This window comes from Mustela putorius, unplaced genomic scaffold, assembly GCF_011764305.1.
Source record: "Mustela putorius furo isolate JIRA1106 unplaced genomic scaffold, ASM1176430v1.1 tig00003987_pilon_pilon_pilon, whole genome shotgun sequence".
NCBI lineage: Eukaryota > Metazoa > Chordata > Mammalia > Carnivora > Mustelidae > Mustela > Mustela putorius.
Window position 1 is genome coordinate 8,590,370 of NW_025422126.1, and position 20,554 is coordinate 8,610,923.

A 20,554-nucleotide genomic window follows, 5' to 3' on the forward strand; every position below is an offset into this window, starting at 1 on the left:
CCTCCTCTCTGGAGGCTCCTGCCGTCATCACCTCCATCAAAGTGAAGACCGGCTTTGTTAGATGAGCTTGGCTTCCTGAAGACTCATTAAGTCAGAGCCTGGACTGTGCCTTACTACATTAGTGATAAAAGCACAAATGTAGTTGGAGCAGACAGTCCCATAAGACTGGTCCCAGGTCCTCCTGACTGTCCTTCCAAGCCCTCTTGAGGACAACAATGGTCCCCATTCCCCAACTCTTGTGCCTGCTGCTCTGAGTTGATTGGTCTTTTTCCCCTTAACTCTCATTTTAAACTCCCCCTGTGCTGTGCTAGAAAAGAAGCAGGGTATTAAAGTCAGATCATAGCTGAGAGTGCTACCCACCCCTCAAGCCAAGGGCATTACTCATTTGGCTGCTTCTCCAGGCTCGTCCTAGTTCCTGAGCCTAACACACAAGGCCTTTGACAGTCTCACCTACTTCCTGCTTTTCTCCTCCCGGACCCGAGGCATTCGGAAGCTTCATCAGTCCCCAGGCACATCAGCCCCTTTTATGATTCTTATGGGCTTCTGCTGTTCCTTCCGCCTGGATTTCACTTCTCCTCTACTGGCACTCGTACGCAGACTTTAAGACCCTACACGGATATCATATTCTCTCTGAAACCTTCCTGGATGCAGTCCTTTTTGGCTGCCAATAGCACTTGGCCCGTGCTTCATTATATCCACTGTCCGTCTGCCTCCTTGCCTAGCCCATGAGTCTCTAAGACAGCAACTGATGTAGTTATGCCTACAGTCCCAGGATTTACCCAATAAAGGCCAGGCACACGGAAAGTTCTTCGTCTGCGTTTGTGGAAGAAGCGAATATATTCATTTGTCATACAATAATTCCACTGTGAAACTTCTTGTTCAAGAGAAATAAAGGTTTAAAGATGTAATTTCTGGCGATGTGACAGCTGGTGGGGTGTGATGGCTCAGTGCTGGGGGTGGTGGCTTGCTAGGGCTATTCCAGTCTTTTCTGAGGGGGCATACTCTGTTTCTACTCCCCGTTATCTGACCTATTTTAGAAGCCTCCTCGTGGCCCCAGGCAGGATCACCAGCTCATTAGTGCTCTATCGGATTAATTACTTTCCAGGCTTCACTGATGCTAGGCAGAACCACTTCTGCCAGCGTCCAGCAGAGAAAGCCATGGGCCTCTGGGAAACACTGTTCCATCAACAGCTATATTGACCTCCGCAATGAATTCCCTTTACAGGTCTTGTAGTGAACTGGATGTTTGTTAACAGAATCAATGGCTTCATTACTCCATTAGATTTGAAAGACGAACTCTCTAATGGCAGAGGGGGGAGGTTTATGCTCAGTGATGGGGTAGCCATGGCGTCAGGGGAGAACACAGCTGCTGCTTGAGAAGACACAGGGAAGGCACAAAGAGAAAGCCTCAGGGGGTATTTCTACCTTTCCTGTGGTCTTTTTGGACCCCTCCACCCCTTCAGTGGGGGCCTTTTTCAGGGTTCCACCCCAGACCCTCCTATAGCTTGGCTCTCTCAGGAGACTCCCCTGGGGTCGTCTTCTCCAGCCAGGTGATGACAACTCTCAGAAATCAGGCTTTAGCTCAGTTCTCTATCCAGAGCTCTCGTCCTATCACCCCCTGCCTGCTGGGCACCTCCATTCAGGTGTCCCACCTGCAGGTCAAGCTCCATGGTCCTCCTCCTGTGTTCTCCCTTCCCGTGAAGTACATCAACGTCACCATCCAGTTGGTTCGGAGCCAGAAACCTAGGCATTATGTAGGAGCCTGCTTCTCAACAACCACACCATGTTGTTATGTCACTGCCTGGCTTCAGATTCTTCAGTGGATCCCTGTTACCCTCAGGATGCCTACGGAGCTCTCTCTTCTTAAAACCATTGTCCTGTTTATTTCCTCAACTTTGTTTCTGACCAGTCCTTCTTGTGTTTCAAACAGAGTTTTAGGAAGACAGTAACTGTTCTCTCTTGTCACTCCATACATTCGGCTGTAAACTCAGTGAGGGCAGGTTCTATCTCTTCTTACACAGTTTCATCCCTGGCATCAAGCCCAGCGTGTGACCCAACTCCATTAAATACATGCTGATTAATTAAAAAAAAGTGAAGTACATAGCATGAGGTCATGCTCGTTCTATACCACTCACTGATTCCTCACTGCTTTCAGCATTAAGTCCTGGTTCCCAAGTCCAACAAGAAAGGCCATTCTGTCACAATCTACTTATCTTGCCTGTCACCCCACACATCCCACGTGCCCCCTGCACATGCTTTGGGTTGTGGGTCTGTATAAAAGAGGAGTGACCTATTCTCACAGCCGGGGCCCTGTGGCCTAGACTATTTACTTGCAGAGAAATAATTTCTCCTCTCTGAGTCTTGGTTTCCTTATTTACAAGTTAACAGAGGATGGTCACAAGGATGAAATGCATAAAGAGTCAAGACAATTTGGCATGATATAAGTCCTCAAAATGTGTACTGGGCATTTCTGTAATCCTGGTGCCTAAAATAGTCTCAGCTCACTGTGGGTAATGAATATATAGTTGCTGAATGAATAAAAGAATTTTCACTAGCACCAAACCAAATATGCTTGTTTCTGCTAATAAGATGATGTAGGGGTTATACTGAGTTGGGCTCACTCGGAATTCCATTCTATCAGGATAAACCATGTCCATGAAATCAGTCAGCTCCATAATGATCTGCAGTTTCAGAAAAATTCTTTCAAAGCTGTTTTGGTGCTAAACCTTGCCAAAATCTCACTTCTCCTTGCTACTTTAAAAGATTTCTACCTGAATGTAGGTGACTATTCCTTAGGGTTTATACTGGATTGAATAGGGTCCCCCAAAACCCATGTCTACATGGAACCGCAGAATGTGACCTTGTTCGAAAATAGGGTCTTTCCAGATCTAATTAGTTAACATGAGGCCATAAGGATTAGGGCAGGTGCTAATTCACTGATGGATATACTTATAAGAAGAGCAAACAGAGGCAGAGACATATGGGGAGAGAAGACCGCATGATGACTGAGGCAGAGCCCAGTTAAACAACGTGATGTAGCTACGTAACGGCATATTAGTCAGCCATCTAATGAATGAAGTGCTGCTACATGCTACACCATGAGTGAATCTTCTATGCTAAGTGGAAGAAGCGACTGATAAAATGTTACAGACTATAATGATTTTATTTATGTGAAATGTCTAGAATCAGCACATCCATAAAAAGGGCAAGTAGACTAGTGGTTGTCCGGGGATGGGGGTGGGATGGAGGAGTGGAAATGGGGAGTGACTGCTAATGAGTTTGGGGTTTCTATCTGACGTAATGAAACATTCCAACATTAGATGGTGGTGATGGGTACACAACCCTGTGAATATACTAAAAAAACAATGACTTGTACACTTTAAATGGGTGATACATGATAAGTGAATTTAAAAACATACACACACATGCATAAACACTTCTGCAAAGTATGAAGTCTGTGCAAGAGATGAATGGTCTAATTAAATACATCTGACCTTTAGTTCATTTCCTCTCTAAAGAGAATGCTGAACACTCAGCAAATACCAAGTCCTTCCTAAAGTAGATTGAGTAAGAGACATTGTCCCTTTTCTACCTTTAGTTCTCTGCACCTCCTCCAACCCCACCATTCAGGGCATGGCTCCACAGTCATAGCAAGGCAGTGGGAATTTTAGCAAAACAAAATAGCAAGAACTCGTTGGGGTCAAAAGACCCAAGGTGTAAAAGGCGAATGAGATACTGGTGTGAAAACAAATGTGCACGTTCACACAAAACGTGCATAGGATTTGTTTTTATTGCCTTGGTACCTCGTGAGGGAAGAAAAGAATGAAAAAGGACATTACGCGATGTGTGGCTGGGCTGTTTTTGGTATGTGGCCATAAGGCTGTTGTAATGATGTGTCTTGGGTCATTAGGAAGCACAGTTATACAGCAAGAAAAAGGACATTTCCAGACTTCTGGCCTGGGCTTCCACCTCCAAGTCTAGACTAAAGATAATGCCAGAAAATGCTTGAGTCAAATTTGTTTTCTTTTAAACAGGGTTTTATTTTTTCCTCTTCTCCCTGGCTTCTTTTTAGGGCCCTAAAAATCACTCCCCTTCCTTTCCACAATCACCCCTGGGAACCCTGCCCAGCACACAAACACTCCGCCCACCTTCTTGCAAAACTCTAGAACAGGAAAGCTCTGAAGGATTTCAGTAGAGTGGCCCGGCAGCCCAGCCCAGCCAGCAACTGGCTGGTGATAACAGGAGCAGGAAAGGGGCGGTTGGCGGGAGTTTCTGGAAAAGATGACTGGCCAAATAATGACTGGTTCCCTTATCTCAGTGCCCTTTTTATCTTTATCCTTCTCCCCTCACCCCCGCCCCCCAAATCCCCACCCCAAGCCTCAGTGGGTGTCAGAACCCATGAAGACCAAAGCACATGCTAGAGCCAGGGCTGGATTCAAAGCCTGCTTCTGCTAACTGCTTGCTTTATGGCCTTGGACAGTTTACGTAAACCTCTTCTATCTTTGCGTGTTCAACCGGGAAAATACATAATTTTCCAGGGCTGCTGCAAAGTTTGAGATCGTACATAAAGCATTTAACATAAATGCATAAAAGCATTTAGCATAAATGCTTTAACATAATGTACATAAGTACAAAAAGCATTTAACATAGCACCTCCATTCTTACTGCTTCTATTCTTTTTTTTTTTTTTAAGATTTTATTTAATTATTTGACAGAGAGAGAGAGAGACCACAAGTAGGCAGAGAGCAAGAGGGGAAGCAGGCTCCCTGCTGAGCAGAGAGCCCGATGTGGGACTTGATCCCAGGACCCTGAGATCATGAGATCATGACCCGCGCCGAAGGCAGAGGCTTAACCCACTGAGCCACCCAAGCGCACCCTTACTGCTTCTATTCTTTAGTATACATGGAACTGCTGAGAACTCGAAATCAGCCAAGAGGTATGGAGTTGCTTCCCAACCAACAGTGAATGCTTGGAAGGAAGGTTACGTTGTCTGTTTTAGTTCCAACTATAAGCCATACCATGTTATATGTGGAAGGAGAACAAAAGGACAATATGGAATATAATAATCATAGCTGCCATTTATTAAGCACCTACTATGTACCTCTAGTCTACTCTATGAGGCAGATATTATTTCCATTTTCCCCCTTCTTTTTGGATGAAGAAACTGAAGCTCAGAAAAGTTAATAATGAGCTCTGGGGTCACACAGCTGGAAAGTGGCAGAGCCCGTGTGAATGAAACAGATCTCACTCTCTTCCAAAGCCATTTCTTCTCATCCATGCAGAAAAGAGTTTCCACAAGATCCCTATGTGGTAAACGGTATTAGCTTTTTGAGAAGCAGAGTCCAATAACAGCATGGGGGGGTGGTCTGTCTGGGCCAAGCTCTGCTGTCAATTGGCTGAATGACCTTGGGAATGCCATTTCACCTTCCTGGCCCTAGTTTTCTCTATTCAAAAAAGAAAGAACTCAGATGAGATTGAGGATACACATCAAAGCCATCTCTGGGAAATATAAGAGCTGTTAAGACCTAATGAGTCATATTTACACAGGGATTTAGATAAGATCCCCTGGTTTGGCTCTGGTTCTTAATCCCAGGCCAGAGGTAGAAAGGTTGGGGTCAACTGAAGAGTCAGGGGCAAAGCAAGCCTGAAAAGCCAAGTGAAAAAACAAATTCTTCCAAAAATCGTATTTTGGAGCATCGTATTTTGGAAACCACCCTTGTTCTCACTGGTTTTTCATATCATCTACCTACAGCCAACTTCAAAGGGTACAACATGTAACGGGAAGAGCCCTGACGGGGGTTCAGAAACATGGGTTCTGACACCATCCTACTACAGGATGCAAAACTTTTACTTTCTCTGCACCTTTTTTCATGCTGTCAAACGCCAAAGAGAGCACCCACCTTACAAGGTTCTTTTGGGGATCTGGTGAGATGGAATATGGGTAAACAGTAATTACTAAATACTCAGTAAATGGTTGTTGGCTTGACACCCAGAAGTGGAACAGTGGTAACATGCTAAGGGTTCCAACAGACAGAAGACGGCTGATGAAAGACTTTTGAAAACAGAAGGGTGTAGGATTCTCTGGGGTAAGCGGTCCCTGCAGACAGCTGAGCAAGAAACAAGGACCAGAGGGTGTAGAGTTCCAAAAACAAATGCATGCTGACAAGGGCTGAGGGCAAGACTGAATCGAGAGCTCCAGGTCATTTTAACTCACAATCACGAGTAATCATTGAAAACTGAATACTCCTCAAAATTGTCAGAAACACATCATAATTAGAGGAATTATTCACAAATTTAAAGCCAAATACAAAATAGCTTCGCTCGACACAATAACGCACATAATATGACAACTGGAAGGGGCCCTGGAGTCTATCTGCTCACTTATCACTGTTCTCCGTCCCACACTCCCAAAGCTTCTTTGTTTCCAGTTGGAGAAACTGTGACCCAGAAAGGTGAGGCTACTTGTCCAAGGTCACAAAGCAGGTCAGACCTCAAACCTGGGATATGAATTCAGATCTCCTAGTGTGGGGATCCTTCTACCACCCCACAGGAAAGATACGTCTGTATTAATCAGTGTGAACGAAGCTGGAGTCTCTGTAATCTGTGGGGGAGGGGAGGGGCAATCAAGTCAGGGGATCTCATCACCCAGGATACTGGCTGGCAGGGCTGTTCTTTTGTTATGAGTTTATTATGTTACATTTGTATGGTAAGTAAACATTCACTGGATCAAACTACTAAAGATTAGTATAAATAATTCCCCAAGCTCAAAAATACATCTCTTAGTGTTTATAGAAACTATAAAGCAGAGGAAGAAAAAAAGGAGGGGGCATAGACAGGCAGTAAAATGAGACCCTGGGAGACCTTTGAGGGACTAGACTGTCCATGCATCCCCCTTCCGGGGAAGGATCTGAGAAAGAACAGCAACCACCCCCCCCACCCCACCCCACCCCCGCCCAGGGCTCTGAGAGCCAAGTCAGAGAACATCCTGACCTTGACACAGAGGATCTCTCAGTATACTTTAGCAGAAATCGATTTGGTGAAGGGTACAGGGAAAAGAGAGTGACTGTAGCTGAGAGGCATGTCACCGTCTCTGGTCACACACCCTTACATAACCTCTGCTGCCCCAGGGCCCCTCACGTTAGAGCAAATGCCAGCCTTTCCCTGAGGTCTCCAGTGAGAATGAATCACGACTTCCTCGAAACCTTTCACGGTACCTCGTCCTGTGGCTTAGTTCACGAGTCTGTCACATGGAAGGGGATGGTGAGCAGGCAGAAGCCAGGATCTGGCCCATCTCTGTCTCTCTGACAGCATTTAGCACAATGCTCTGTACCTAGCAAAGGTCTGGTTGGGAACAAGGTGTTCAATAAACATACCACGGAGGTTGGTTATTCTTCCTAGGGTTAGAAGAACGAAGGGGGAGCTCCAGGATCCAAATGCAAACTGTTCCTGGAGGCTGGGAGGAGCTGTTACCACTTGGTGAGGTCTTCCGCCTTGTGTGTGTATCTGTTTTAGGTCAGCGAGCCTATGCTGAACCATGCATTGTCCTGTTGGTTTTAGAAAGAGCAGTCCCCAGTTTTGTTCTCCCCTTACCTGCCACACCTACGGCACACCTTAGTTGTGTCAGACCTCACTCCTGCTCCCTTGAGTGGGGCTGAGCAGGCCGGGGGTCCCCCTCAAGGAGTTAATTCTTAGTTGGAATGAGTATTCTCATCACTGACTTAGGGTCATGAGCACGGACTGTAGGTACTCTGCGAGGAGCTGCAGGCCCAACAGAAAGAATGGGTCTTGCCCTTACTCTGTGGGTTTATACTGTACTTAGAAAACCCGTATTTCTTGGGCAGCACTTCTCCCTTCCCCTGAGGAACTCTGGGAACCTAACCATGTCCCATAGGAATCAATCCATCCAGGGGCACCATAAGCTCACACAGCAATGATGTCTTTGACTCTTAAGACCTTCCCACAGAAATAGCAACAATATATCACTATATTTTTAAGCTAACCAGCTTTAACAAGAGGTGAACTTCCCCAGCCTTTTTTTTTTTTTTTTTTACAATGACTTCCATTTAAGAGACAACTGGCAAACGGTGTGAACATGACTGTCAGAGGCTCTAACGGAAGGAGTTCATCAGGAATCATCAGTGGGGCGCCTGGCTGGCCCAGTCAGAAGAGCCTGCGACTCTTGATCTCTGGGTTATGAGTTCCAGCCCCACACTGGGTGCAGAGATTGCTTAAGAATGAGATCTTAAAAAAAAAAAAAAAAAAAAAAAAAAAAAAAGACTCATCAGCAGTGGCAAAAATCACCAGCAAAATACCTGCACATGTTCAGCTCTGGGTGGGGGGATGGGGCTCTCAGAGCCCGGCTTGCTGAAGGAATCACAAGATCTGAGCATTACATGAAGCCCAGCTCCGGCTGTGGGAGAGGTAGTGTGGCAGGGAGAATGAACGCGGACTTTGAAATCTGAATCTCTGCTCACTAGCTGTGGAACCCAAGGACAGTATGTGAATCTAAGATTCACATCTTGTACCTGATGTGAAACAGCAGCCTGAAGGGCCTGTCTTAGGGAGCAGAGAGACGCCACAGTCCCTGCACAGCAGTGCCCCATGGAAGGAAGTGTTCCCTCAGCTCTCCATCATGGGAGGCGGCCTGATGTTGGAGAACAGTGCTGGAAGGCTTTGTGCTCACAGACCCTCCAGGTTTGATCAGAGCCAAGACTGGTGCCAGAAAGGGCAGAAGGCCTTGGCTGGCCTTTGTGTGGTGACTGGAAGACCCCAGAGGCAAAGAGCCTGGCAGGACCATCTCGTAACCGGCAGCTCTTAGCTGCTCTCTCTAGTCCTGGAGTCCCAACGGGCTCCTGGCTTATTGTGTGTAGCTTTCCTACTCCTCTTGCAGCCTTGTGTCTTGGTGCCTCAGCAACTCTAGGCTTTCTCTGCTGGCACCCCAAAAGAAGTGCTGTCTTTTCTACACCTCTAGAAAGGCCAATACCTGAGACCATGTGCATGTGCACATGTGTCTCAGAAGGCCTGCTGAGGTGTATTATTACACTAGAACGGGGGTGGCAAACTGTGGACCGTAAGTCAAACTGGATCCGCTGGCTATCTTCATAAATAAAGTTTTATTGGGATACAGCTATGCGTACTCACTTACATACTGTTTACGGTTGCTTATCTGCCATGGGAGTATTTGTGAGAGAAGAGAAGGGTGAAACCTACAATATTTACTATCTGGCCTTTTATAGAGGAAGTTTGCCAATCCCTGGACTAGAGGTTCTCATTCTGGTTTGTGTAATCACGTCCTCTTTCAAAATATTACCATCTAATTTAAGTTCATCTTTAAGGAGATAGAGGCTGAAACCAAAACTGATGAATCCCAAACTTATGCTTTGAAAAAATCAAGAGGAGGGGCGCCTGGGTGGCTCAGTTGGTTGAACATCTGACCCTTGATTTCAGCTCAGGTCATAATCTCAGGGTTGTGAGATTGAGCCCCGAGTCGGGCTCCACACTAGGCGTGGAGCTTGCTTAAGATTCTCTCTCCTGGAGCACGTGCATGGCCCAGACAGCATCGAGCTTGTGGCTGTGGCTCAGGTCATGATCTCATGGGTCATGGGATCAAGCCCTGTGTCAGACTCCACATTTCATGGAGGAGAGTCTGCTTGGGATTCTCTCCCTCTCCCTTTTCCCCTCTCGCCACTCATGCATGCTCTCTCTAAAATAAATAAATACATCTTTAAAAAAAACTCCCTCTCCCTTTCCCTCTGCACCCCTCTACCTCCTCCCACAACTGAAAAAGAAAAAATCAAGAGAAGAAATCGTAAGAAAAGCCAGTTTGGAGATTGGCGATTGCATTAGTGTTATTATAGAAATCATATTCTTTTTCATTTTAGTACAGCTTGGTCACAAACAACATGCTAATTACGGCCTAGCTTATAGAATTAAAAGGTTCAAGAGAGTAACACGATAAACTTGTATCGAACCAGGCTTGGAAAGAAATCACCGGATTGTTCTTGCTGACCCTTAATGATTTATTCTTCTACCATATCACAGATGCACAGTTCTAGAAGTGACCAAGAGATCATTCAGTTCTGTATTTTATTTTACTGATAAGAAATCTAAGGTCCAGAGAGACCAAGTGATTTTCACCAGTGACTGATTGGTGTAGGCCTGAGCAAAGTGTCAGTCTCTTGTTTTTCAGTTCAGTGTTTTTCCTAGTAACACATCAAATCGGAAGAACAATAAACATTATAAGCTCAAGGGGTCTTTTCTACTTCTAAGGAGAGTGAAAAAAGCTTTCATCTAGTAATCTAACGTTGTTCCCGGAAGTCCTCAAAAAAGTCCAACATTATGTCTGAAAAGGATCAGAACTATTATTGACATATTCTTTGATACAACATTCATGTTTTCATATGCGTATATAGTACCTTCTCATTTGCTTTGGTATAATTAATACAAAAAATTGCCGGAATTATGAGAAAGATTGGTCTGAATCTACAGACCAATTTGGAGAGAAATAGCATAGTAACAATATTGAATGTTCTATTTTACCACATGATATCTCTCTCCCTTTGTTGGGTTTTCTTGAATTTCTCTGGCAACGTTTTGCCATTGTCTGTACAGAGATCGTGTATGTTTCTTGTTAAATTGATTGTTTAATTTTTTGTAAAAGAAATTTTTATTTTTATTTTCCAATTGTAGGCTGTTCTCAATAACTTTGACATTTATAATGGCCCTGAAAAGTTGGCAGGATGGTGATCTTTCCAGATTCATTTCACATAAGAGGAGACTAAGACTCAGAGAAGTAAAATGGCTTACTCAGCGTTATAGAGCTCTTAGGCAATGCCCAAATCAGGCCTCAAACTCAAGTCTTTTTCACACCACGTTAAAGGATGATCTTATTGTGCAGTCAATGTGAGGGTAAGGGAGCAGCATATACTTATAAATTATAAGTGCTACACAAATATTTATTTATTTGACAGAGAGATATCACAAGCAGATGGAGAGGCAGGCAGAGAGAGAGAGAGAGGGAAGCAGGCTCCCTGCTGAGCAGAGAGCCCGATATGGGACTTGATCCCAGGACCCTGAGATCATGACCTGAGCCGAAGGCAGCGGCTTAACCCACTGAGCCACCCAGGCGCCCAAGAAAACCATTTTAATATGACTAATAAGGAGACCAAGGCCCAGAGAGGCCTTTCTTGATCACGTGACCTAACCGGATTTCTAGTCACTCCTTATCACGTTACTTTGTCTTCTCTTTATCAAAGTGCTTACTGCTACCACTTAAACATTTTGATTTTCCTCTGTCTCTTCCCACTTGACTGTCAGCTCCTTGAAGAATGTGAACCTCACCTGTTCTGTTCGCCACTGATGGTTCGGTGAGTTAGCTATAAAACTCTGCCTCTCCAGCTCTTCATGTGAGCAGCATCCCTGACAGCCCCAGCTGGTGGCCTTCTGCATCCCTCCACTCCCCACGGCTGTTCTCATGCAGTGTTGAAGGAACGGCAGGAGTACTAATACAGGCCTGTTCCTATGAGACGTGGGGCTCCCTTCATGGCAGACCTTGGCTCGAGAACCTTCACTGATCTGGCGGAAACTGTCCTTGAACGGCACCATGGTCTAATCCTCCTCCCTGCCTTCTTTCTGTCACAGGTGTCAGCCCTGCACCCCACTGCAGGCTTTGCCCCTCTCTGGCACCTTCCCATGTTCCCTCACAAGAGTCCCACCCAATAAATCTCTTGCAGGTCTTTGCTCGCAGCTGCTTCTCAGAGAAACTGAGCTCACACTCTCGGGGTCTAAAACTGCTTGATGAACAAACGGTTGGCCCAGGTTCATACTGCAAGCAAAACCACAGACCCAGAATTAGAACCCAGGTCTCTGGTCCCTCTGTCCACAGCCTTTTCATACTCAGATCGCCAATCATCTGAGAAATATGTCTGTGGTGCCTCTGTCCAGGAGGCCACTGCTCTGATGAATTCAAGGGGAAGATGTACTCACTAATGGCCGAGCCCCACAGCTGGCCTCTCAGCTCTGTTTATAATTATGTGGACTCTAGTGGGCGGAAGAACATCTGTCCTAGATTCAGATGAAACTGAAGTGATGGCTTAGGTCAGGGAAGAAAATCTGGCTTATGTTTAAATTAAAAGCAGCAAGAACTCTGTGTGATGGCCTCTCAAAGGAGTCTAAGGAGAGTACCCACAGATGGCAGAGCTAAAGACGGTCATCACGAGCAAAGGCAGCGGCAAGGCTTTCCCAGGTCTTTGGGCTAAAGACCTAGTATGGGGACCGTGAGGACTGGAGGCAAGAACTCCGTCTAGACTTTCAGGATATGGTTTAGTAGTCAAGAGCTTGGATGCTGGGACCAGACCGTCTGGGTCGGAATCTCAGCTCCTGTACTTACTAGTAAGTTAGTTAACTTCTCTGTGCCCTGGTTTCCTCCTCTGTAAAATGAGAAGAATCATAGGGATTTACCTCTTAGGATCATAGGAGTGAAGATGGGCAAAATGCGTAGACTACTGCCTTGAACACAGTAAGCTCTATGTAAATATTAGCTTTTACAATTAGCAGTGTAGTACATTTAAAAAGACACCTTTGTTTCTGAGCACCTCAATAAATTAAGTATAACGTATTTCAAACCAAGGAAGTCAGCAAGGTTTACTTCATAAACATACTAATCACATACTAATCACTAAAAAAAAGTTCTTGAGTTTGGGTAAAATCAAGATGGGGTTACTTCAGAGGTTTCAGTTTGGGGGGTAGATGAATCACATGGTCCATCTACTCAAAGAGCCACGAGATCACTGGGAAGGCAGTGACAATTTACGGGGCACACATCTAAGTGATAGTCAATGTGCACTTGTCATGTACCAAACACTATGCTATATAACTGAAGTGGGCCCTTATCTAATCTTCATAATGATCTCGTGAAGTACGTCTCATTTCTCTTTTACTGATGCAGAAATTGAGGCTCTGAAAAGTAAATTAACTCACCCATGTTAAGATTGAACTCATCAATGTTGTGGGTTCGTGTAATTACATGATGTCAAGACCTATGCTCTTTGTACTAAACCGGCCTTCTAAACCAGTGTATATATAAAAGCACTTTATAAATCATATGGCCTTGTGTAAATTCAAGATGGTATCACCATCAACATCGTCTGGAACACTAGCAGGAAGCCAAGAAAGCAGGTGCCAATTCTAGCCTTGTCGGTTAGCTGTACAATCTTGAACAAATTAGCTCCCCTCCCCTGACCTCTGGATATGCCGTTATTTGAGGAGTCTGGAACTAAATCTTCTCTCAGGGCATTTCAAGACCTCATATTCTAGAATTTTCTCATTCTATGTAATCTATTCCCTTCTCTGTCTTGGATGAGTGTTTTGGCTAATATGATTCACCAGCCTTGAAGAATTTTGTTCACTGACTTCATCCACAAAAGAGCTAAGGAGGTGGGGAACAAAAGCAAACAATAAACAAATGATAGATACATAAAATGGAGTTTAGGTCATTGGTACACCCTGTCTCTTCAGCCTAGTTAGTACATCATTCATCTTGATTTTTTTTTCCCCTGATTTTTGTTGACCGTTGTACTTTACAGCACGGTTTCCATAAAGGGAATTTTATTCTCTGTGTCCTGTGAATAGGTTAGAATGTTTCTGAAGCTTCCTTTTTCTCCTCCTCAACAGTAAATTTCTCAAAATAACAGTATTTACAAATGAGCTGGAACTTTTCAAACGTAATTGTGTGTAACTATTTACAAAGTCATAACCAAACCCAGCAACTAAATCATTTGATGTGTCTACACATGTGTCTCCAGAATGTGGCGTCAGAAAGATAAAAGAAAGAGTCGCTTCTCATCCTGAAGTCTCTCACACATCCCCTCCCCACCATTCCCAAACTTTGTATTCTGGCCTCAAAGAACCAGATTCCAGCTCCTCAAGCCTCTGGGAACTTGAAGAGCAGCCCCTGGAGAAGGCAAAAGAAACCTGACTTCTGTGGGGAACGCTGTGTTAATCAACCTGACCGTGGCGGTCACTTCACAACGTATGCCAACAGCAAGTGATCACTAGGTATGATTCAAATATAGACAGTTTGCCTGTTACATCTCAATAAAGGCGTAAGGGAATCCTGGTATGTATAATTCTATTTATGTAAAAAGAGAGAGCAAGAGGGAGAGAGAGAAATGTTAATTAACTGAAAAAATCCTGTATTGACTTGTTTTATCTGAAGTTCATTAAAACTTCAGTCTCTATCACTGGCCAGATGGGGGCATGATACTGAAGTTAAATTCAGAAATTAAAAAAAAAATTTTTTTTTCCATAGTTGAGGTTAACCTCAGAGTTTTTTTTACTATCTGCTAAACATATCTTGGCATAGAGCCAGGCATGGTTCAGTTAAAAGCAGGTGAGTTCTGGTGAAAACTGGGGGGCCTGAGACTGGGAACTAGACACAGAGGAGGCAGACAGTCACCGGGAAGAGGTCCAAAAGTAGTTTGGAGGAAAGAACATAAAGAACATGGCAAGGCTCAAGAGTCCACAGAGAACTCATAATCCATGGCTCATGATTCTCCCTGGCACCTGTCCCTAGAATAGGACCTGGCTGACTGAGAGAACAGAAAGAGAAGCTGGGCATCGCCTAGAAATGTGGACAGTTGAGTCGGTGCGGAGGAGGAAGCAGGGCCCAAAAAGCAGAAGCAGATCTTCCTCGGAAATTCAGGCAGGCGGACCACTGGTAACCCAGCAATCTGTCTCTGGGCAGTGAGGCTCCAGCCATTGGGTTAAGGGTTTGGGTAAGACTGTGGTCTCTCAGAGGAGGTCAGTAAAACAGGATGGGATCCGGTCCTAGATGGAATTAGAGACTACAGGCAGGCTAACAGGCAAGTAACTTAAGAGCTGGAGAAGCAGGCAAAGTCCCAGGGTTAACCCTAGCTTACACACAACATTACGGTGAGAACTGAGTGAAAGGACCACGAATCTCAGAGCTCCGACTTTACGCTGGGGGGCTGTGGGGGCCTGAACTTGCAGGAAGAGTTCAAAGGCCATGAGTATGGACACAGAGGCTGAGGATCATGTGGTTCTGACACCAGCATCCCCTCTAGATCACGGTTTCCCAGACTCTTCTGTTTTACGAATGAGTGAAAGCAGTGCCTCTTTGTAGATTTTTAAGACCAACACATAGGGCTAACACTTTTTAATTATGTCGGATATGAAAAAACCATTATTTACCATGATAGTCATTTCTCTCTCTCACACACACACACACACGAATACTTTAACAGAAGTATGCACCCCATGAAGGGAAGTTTTAAAATCTGACTACATTTAGTTTTACGAAACTGACTACATCTTCCTCATGTTTTTCCTGTTTGTTGTTGTAGGAGAATGATTTCCACAGCGCAGCACTGATCTGCATTCCCTCTTTTGAAAAAATCTGCAGCAGACCAATATTTCCCTCCTGTGTTCAGCCTTCCCTGGTTATTGTGGGAGAGGGGGAGGGCAGGCCCTCCGGGTCCGGCTCCAGCTGGCAGCACCTCTCTCTCCCCTACACTCTTCCAGGTGGGTTCCCTCCCATCTGTCTCATATGTTACATTCTATATGCAATATAGTTAACAAGCCATGCAAAGAAAAAAAGGTTGAAAATTACCATGTTGTCCTCAAACCTTAGTGTATAGTTGAAAAAATAGAGATCAACACACTGAATCAGTACCAAAGCTGAAATTTAAAACCAGGACTTTGATTCCTAGTTCAGATCCTAGAGATAGATGACCATACCTACTGATTTTGTTAAGCTGGGAATCGTACCCAGAGCTGTACAGAAGAGGATGTTTAATCAGAATCAAGATTTCCCGGGGCACCTGGGTGGCTCAGTGGGTTAAGCCACTGCCTTCGGCTCAGGTCATGATCTCAGGGTCCTGGGATAGAGCCCTGCATCGGGCTCTCTGCTCAGCGGGGAGCCTGCGCCCCCCCCCCACCGCCTGCTGCTTTGCCTACCTGTGATCGATCTCTCTCTCTATCAAAAAAAAAAAAAAAAAACATTTTCCGAGGTCCAAGGTGACCTTACCTCTAAAGTCAAAGTTCTAATTCTACCTCTACCGAAAAATTAGTTAGGCTGGGCTGTGGGATCCGGTCTGGGACCCACTCATCAATTCTTTACCACCTGCCTTCTCAGGAGATCATCAGAAGCTCTCAACGAACTAAAGAGGGGGGCATCTCAAGAGATGTTTGTGAGCTGGCAAGGCTCTGGGGTTGAAGAGTCGGGATGAGACACTCCCCTCTAGCAGTCTGTGGGTTTTGGCAGGTAACACTGGACTGAATCCAGGGTGGCGGCCTGGGTTGGTGAGGGGGGGTGGTGTCTGATATAAAAGGGAAAGCAGGAAGAGGGATCAAGGCTTAGAAGGAGGATAAGAGGGTCGGGTTTCTCCCTGTCACCCTCTCGTCCTCCAGAGGGATTTGGGCTTCCCTGTAGACGAAGGCTGGAGCCTTTAGGGGTGTCTGTGGGGGAATTTATGGAGTTCATGTCCCAACTCAAAGCCTACTCTTGGGGTGACCAGACCCAGCTGTAGACAAAAGACAACAAACAAACAAAAGATTGAGGAGGAAGGCTTGATATTTCTGGGTGATTTAGAATAACATTTTTCTTTTAAAAAAGGCATGAGGATTTCAGATCTGGCTGGAAACTGGTCTGGATGTTTATTTTCCTCATTGTCTCAGTGGAAAAAAAGGGTGGGTGATTCAGACAGTAGCCTCCGCCTCTGGGCTGGGGCCCGGGTCAGTCTACACTCTGTTCTTTGCTCCTCAAGGGACTTTTGTCAGCGCAGGGAGAAGCTGGATTTTACCTCCCACATTTGCTCTAAGCTTCCAATAAGGATGCCCCAGAGGAGATGAGCGATCTGAGCTCAGTTAAAAAAATCCGGAGAGCAAAAGGTAGGGGAGGGAACAAGGGAGGAGACAGTCCTCCCACGGATGAGAAGAGAGAAAGGGTGAGGTCTCTGAGAAAGGCCTGTTTCCTTCCCACCCTCCTCCACTGCTGGCTCTCCCACTCACTGTGTCTGGGGGAAAGAACCAAGGTCACCAGAAGGCATCTGGGTGGACTGTGTGTCTCCACCAGAGCCCTCCCTGCTGTCAGAGTTCCAGAAGAAGGGGTCTGGTCCTGACCTTTAAGGCACCATTCCCTTCTAGAGAGGAAGGAGCAGCTTGAAGACACCATCCTCCCAACCCTGATGACATTCTGCCACTAGGAGCTGAAGATTTCCCAAAAGCATTCCTTTGGGCATCATTTGATCCCAGAGGTGACCCAGAACTCAAAACAATTCCGCTGCTGGGTTATTGGGAGAACTCATGGATTACCTGAAGTTTCAGTATTTACAAAATACCTAAAAGGTGGGGCAGCCTCACCCAAAACTGTCATAGAGAGAAGGTGGGGAAGAGATAAAGAACAGTTGGCTGGAACTCTGGGAAGTCCTCATTCTACAGAGTGAGACATGCGACTACTAGGAGACTCCCGCCAAGGAGCTCAGGAGAGGGAAGACACTAAAATAATACCAAGGGAATGGAGGAGGCTTTGGCTTCACTTCAAGATCTTCAAGAATTACTAACTATAGTCCCTGAGCTCTAATTCACAGCAGTTTGTTGGCTACTCTAAGATGGATCATGCTGAACGACAAGTGTTGGCAAGGACATGGAGAAAAAGGAACCCTCTTACGCCGTGGGAGGGAACGCAAACTGGTGCAGCCACTGTGGAAAACAGTATGGACGCTCCTCAGAAATTAAAAATAGAACCACCGTATGCTCCAGTAATTACACTACTGCGTATTTAAGCCCCCAAATACAAAAACAGTAATTCAAAGAGATACACGCACCCCCATGTTGATAGCAGCATTATTTATAATAGCCAGATTATGGAAGCAACCCAAGGGTGCATCAACTTATGATGGATAAAGATAATGTGGTGTGTGTGTGTAAAATGAAATATTATTCAGCCACAAAAAAGAGTAAAGCCTTGCCATTTTCAACGACATGGATTGAGCTAGAGAGCATAACACTAAGCAGAGTAAGTCAGACAAAGACAAATACCATATGAATTCATTCATACGTGGAATTTAAGAAATACCACAAATGAACAACAGAAAAAGAACAGAGAGAAACCAAAAGACAGACTCTTAACCATAAAGAACAAACTGATGGAGGCACCTGGGTGGCTCAGTGGGTTAAGCCTCTGTCTTTGGCTAGGATCATGATCTCAGGGTCTTGGGATCAAGCCCCGAGTAGGGTTCTCTGCACAGCGGGGAGCCTGCTTCCCCCTCTCTCTGCCTGCCTCTCTGCCTACTTGTGATCTCTGTCAAATCAATAAAATCTTAAAAAAAAAAAAGGAAAAAGAACAAACTGATGGTTACCAGAGAGGTAAACCATGGGTAGGTGGGAGGATGGGTGAAACAAGTGATGGAGAATAAGGAGGGCACCTGCTGTGATGAGCACTGAGTGTTGTATGGAAGTGTCAAATCGCTATATTGTACACCTGGAACTAATGTAACACTGTATGTTAACTCTATCTGAATTAAATTAAAGTTAAATAAAAAAAAAATAACAGAGGCACCTGGGTGGCTCAGTGGGTTAAGCCCCTGCTTTCGGTCATGATCTCAGGGTCCTGGGACCGAGCCCCAAGTCAGACTCTCTGCTCATCGGGGGTCCTGCTTCTCAGTCTCCCTCTGCCTGCCTCCCTGTCTGCTTGTGATCTCTCTGTCTCTGTCAAATAAATAAATAAAATCTTTTAAAAAAATAACATGGAGCATGCTACCTTGGCAATTTAGCCTCAAAGTTTAATATTAATGTATAGACAGCACTTTACTTTCTAAATGGTCTGTTCTTGGTGTCTTAGGAACTTCCTGCTTTTCCCTCTAGCTGGCTATTTTGTGACCTACAAGCCACTGTGGTAAACAGGTCTGTGACGCAGGGCTGGGACTCATGAGGAGTTAGAGTGCACGGCCCACAGAGGGAGTTAGAGCCTTGGACTGGAGCCCCGGCAACATTGCTTTCTGCACTGTTTACCCCTTAGCATCCTTACCTGAGCAAGAGGAATAACGTCGCAACCCTGTCTATCTTTGTTTCTTTACACTCAAAGGAGACCGCATTAAGTCTTTTGTCATCTGTTAAGTTCCTCTAAAAACACCAGACACTTAAATCATATCCTGTTCATCTTGACCTAGAGATATAAAAACTATCACCACCACAACCACTACAGGGAAAACAGTGAACCAAGCAGTTAGCACTCACGTTGTGCACCTCCATCCATTTCTTACCTTCCTCTCAACAACTACAGGGAGCATCATCTCAACTTTAAAGATGATTAAAACCTCAAAGAGGTAAAGATACCAGGCAACTAAATCACAGGCCTGGGACTCAAGTAGAGCCAGCGTGCCTTTCAGATTCCCTGTGAGAGCAGCCCCGTTACTGAATACATACAGGAGGGAGGGGACAAAGGGAAGGAGGAGTCCTCAGCTCAGAGGATTCAAAGGGGTGAGGGCTTCCAAACAGTGGATGACTCCTGAGTCCATGAATAATTCATCAAAGCTCTGTGCTGAGAGCTGGTTCTTTTTTGTGTGTGGTGCATCTGGTCAGGGACAGCTGCCTACCACGGGGCCACAAACGTGAGGACTTGGACCCGTCTGCTCATAAACACAGCTCAGAAATGCTTTCTGCTCCCTTACTCTGGGGACTGAAGGCTATTTTGATTCCCAGAGGAAGATGGGGCTCTGATTTTTGCTTGTGTGCTTGCGTGTACTCCGCCCCTCCCCCTCCCACACAATCACACACGAAACTCCACACATGTGATATGAAATCTTGATATTCTTGGAATTGCTTTTCCTTCCTGAGCATCGTCCCTAGTTTCCCTTAGGAAAGAGCTCTCTGTCAAGAGGTTGTTTCCTCCATCCTTATGCCAATAGTCAGACTCAGTTTCATTCCTGGTCTGTTCTGGAGCCTAGACATTTTTGGCTGGAACATGTGAGGAATCGGAGGGTGGCAGTAGACAGAAGCTGGGGGTGGCAAGAAGGCTTTAAAAGAAAGTCTCCATCTGCCGTACAATCTCTTCCAGATGAAAGTGAAAAACAGAAGGCTTTTTTTTTTTTTTTTAAATGGGTCCCATTACAACCCTTACATAGAGAAAGAAAGAGGGTGTGTGTGCTTGAAGGAGGCTTCCCCAGGAAGAAATTTCTCCAGGACCAAGGACCGAGTGGGGATAGTGCCTTGCACAGCTCCAGGGGATAGCTCTACATGGAATGCAATGCAAGTACTCCTCTGGGCACTATCGAGGGGCTGCCAGGGGTCTGAGGTCTATCTTGGTGAATCCAGAGAGAAGCAGAGTCACTGGGGGAGAAGATAATTTTAGCTCTAGTCAACAAAAGGACACTGGGACTTTAATCACGGGACCTGTTCCTATAATCCCAGAGTTGTGATTCGAACTCAGGCCTCCTTCACCTCCAGCCTACAAGATCGCCAGGGGTGTGTGATGACTGGTTTAGAGCCCTAGAAGCTACTAAATTCTTGGAATATGTCAGCAGAAGAATGGGAGCCA

At 45.4% G+C, this 20,554-nt stretch overlaps 1 protein-coding gene across 2 annotated transcripts in view; it reads right to left on the minus strand.

The window, feature by feature from the left end:
• Positions 1-20,554, minus strand: part of GAB2 (GRB2 associated binding protein 2) — a 189,898-nt gene that overhangs the window by 26,681 nt on the left and 142,663 nt on the right. The gene's annotated exons all lie outside the window — the stretch shown is intronic.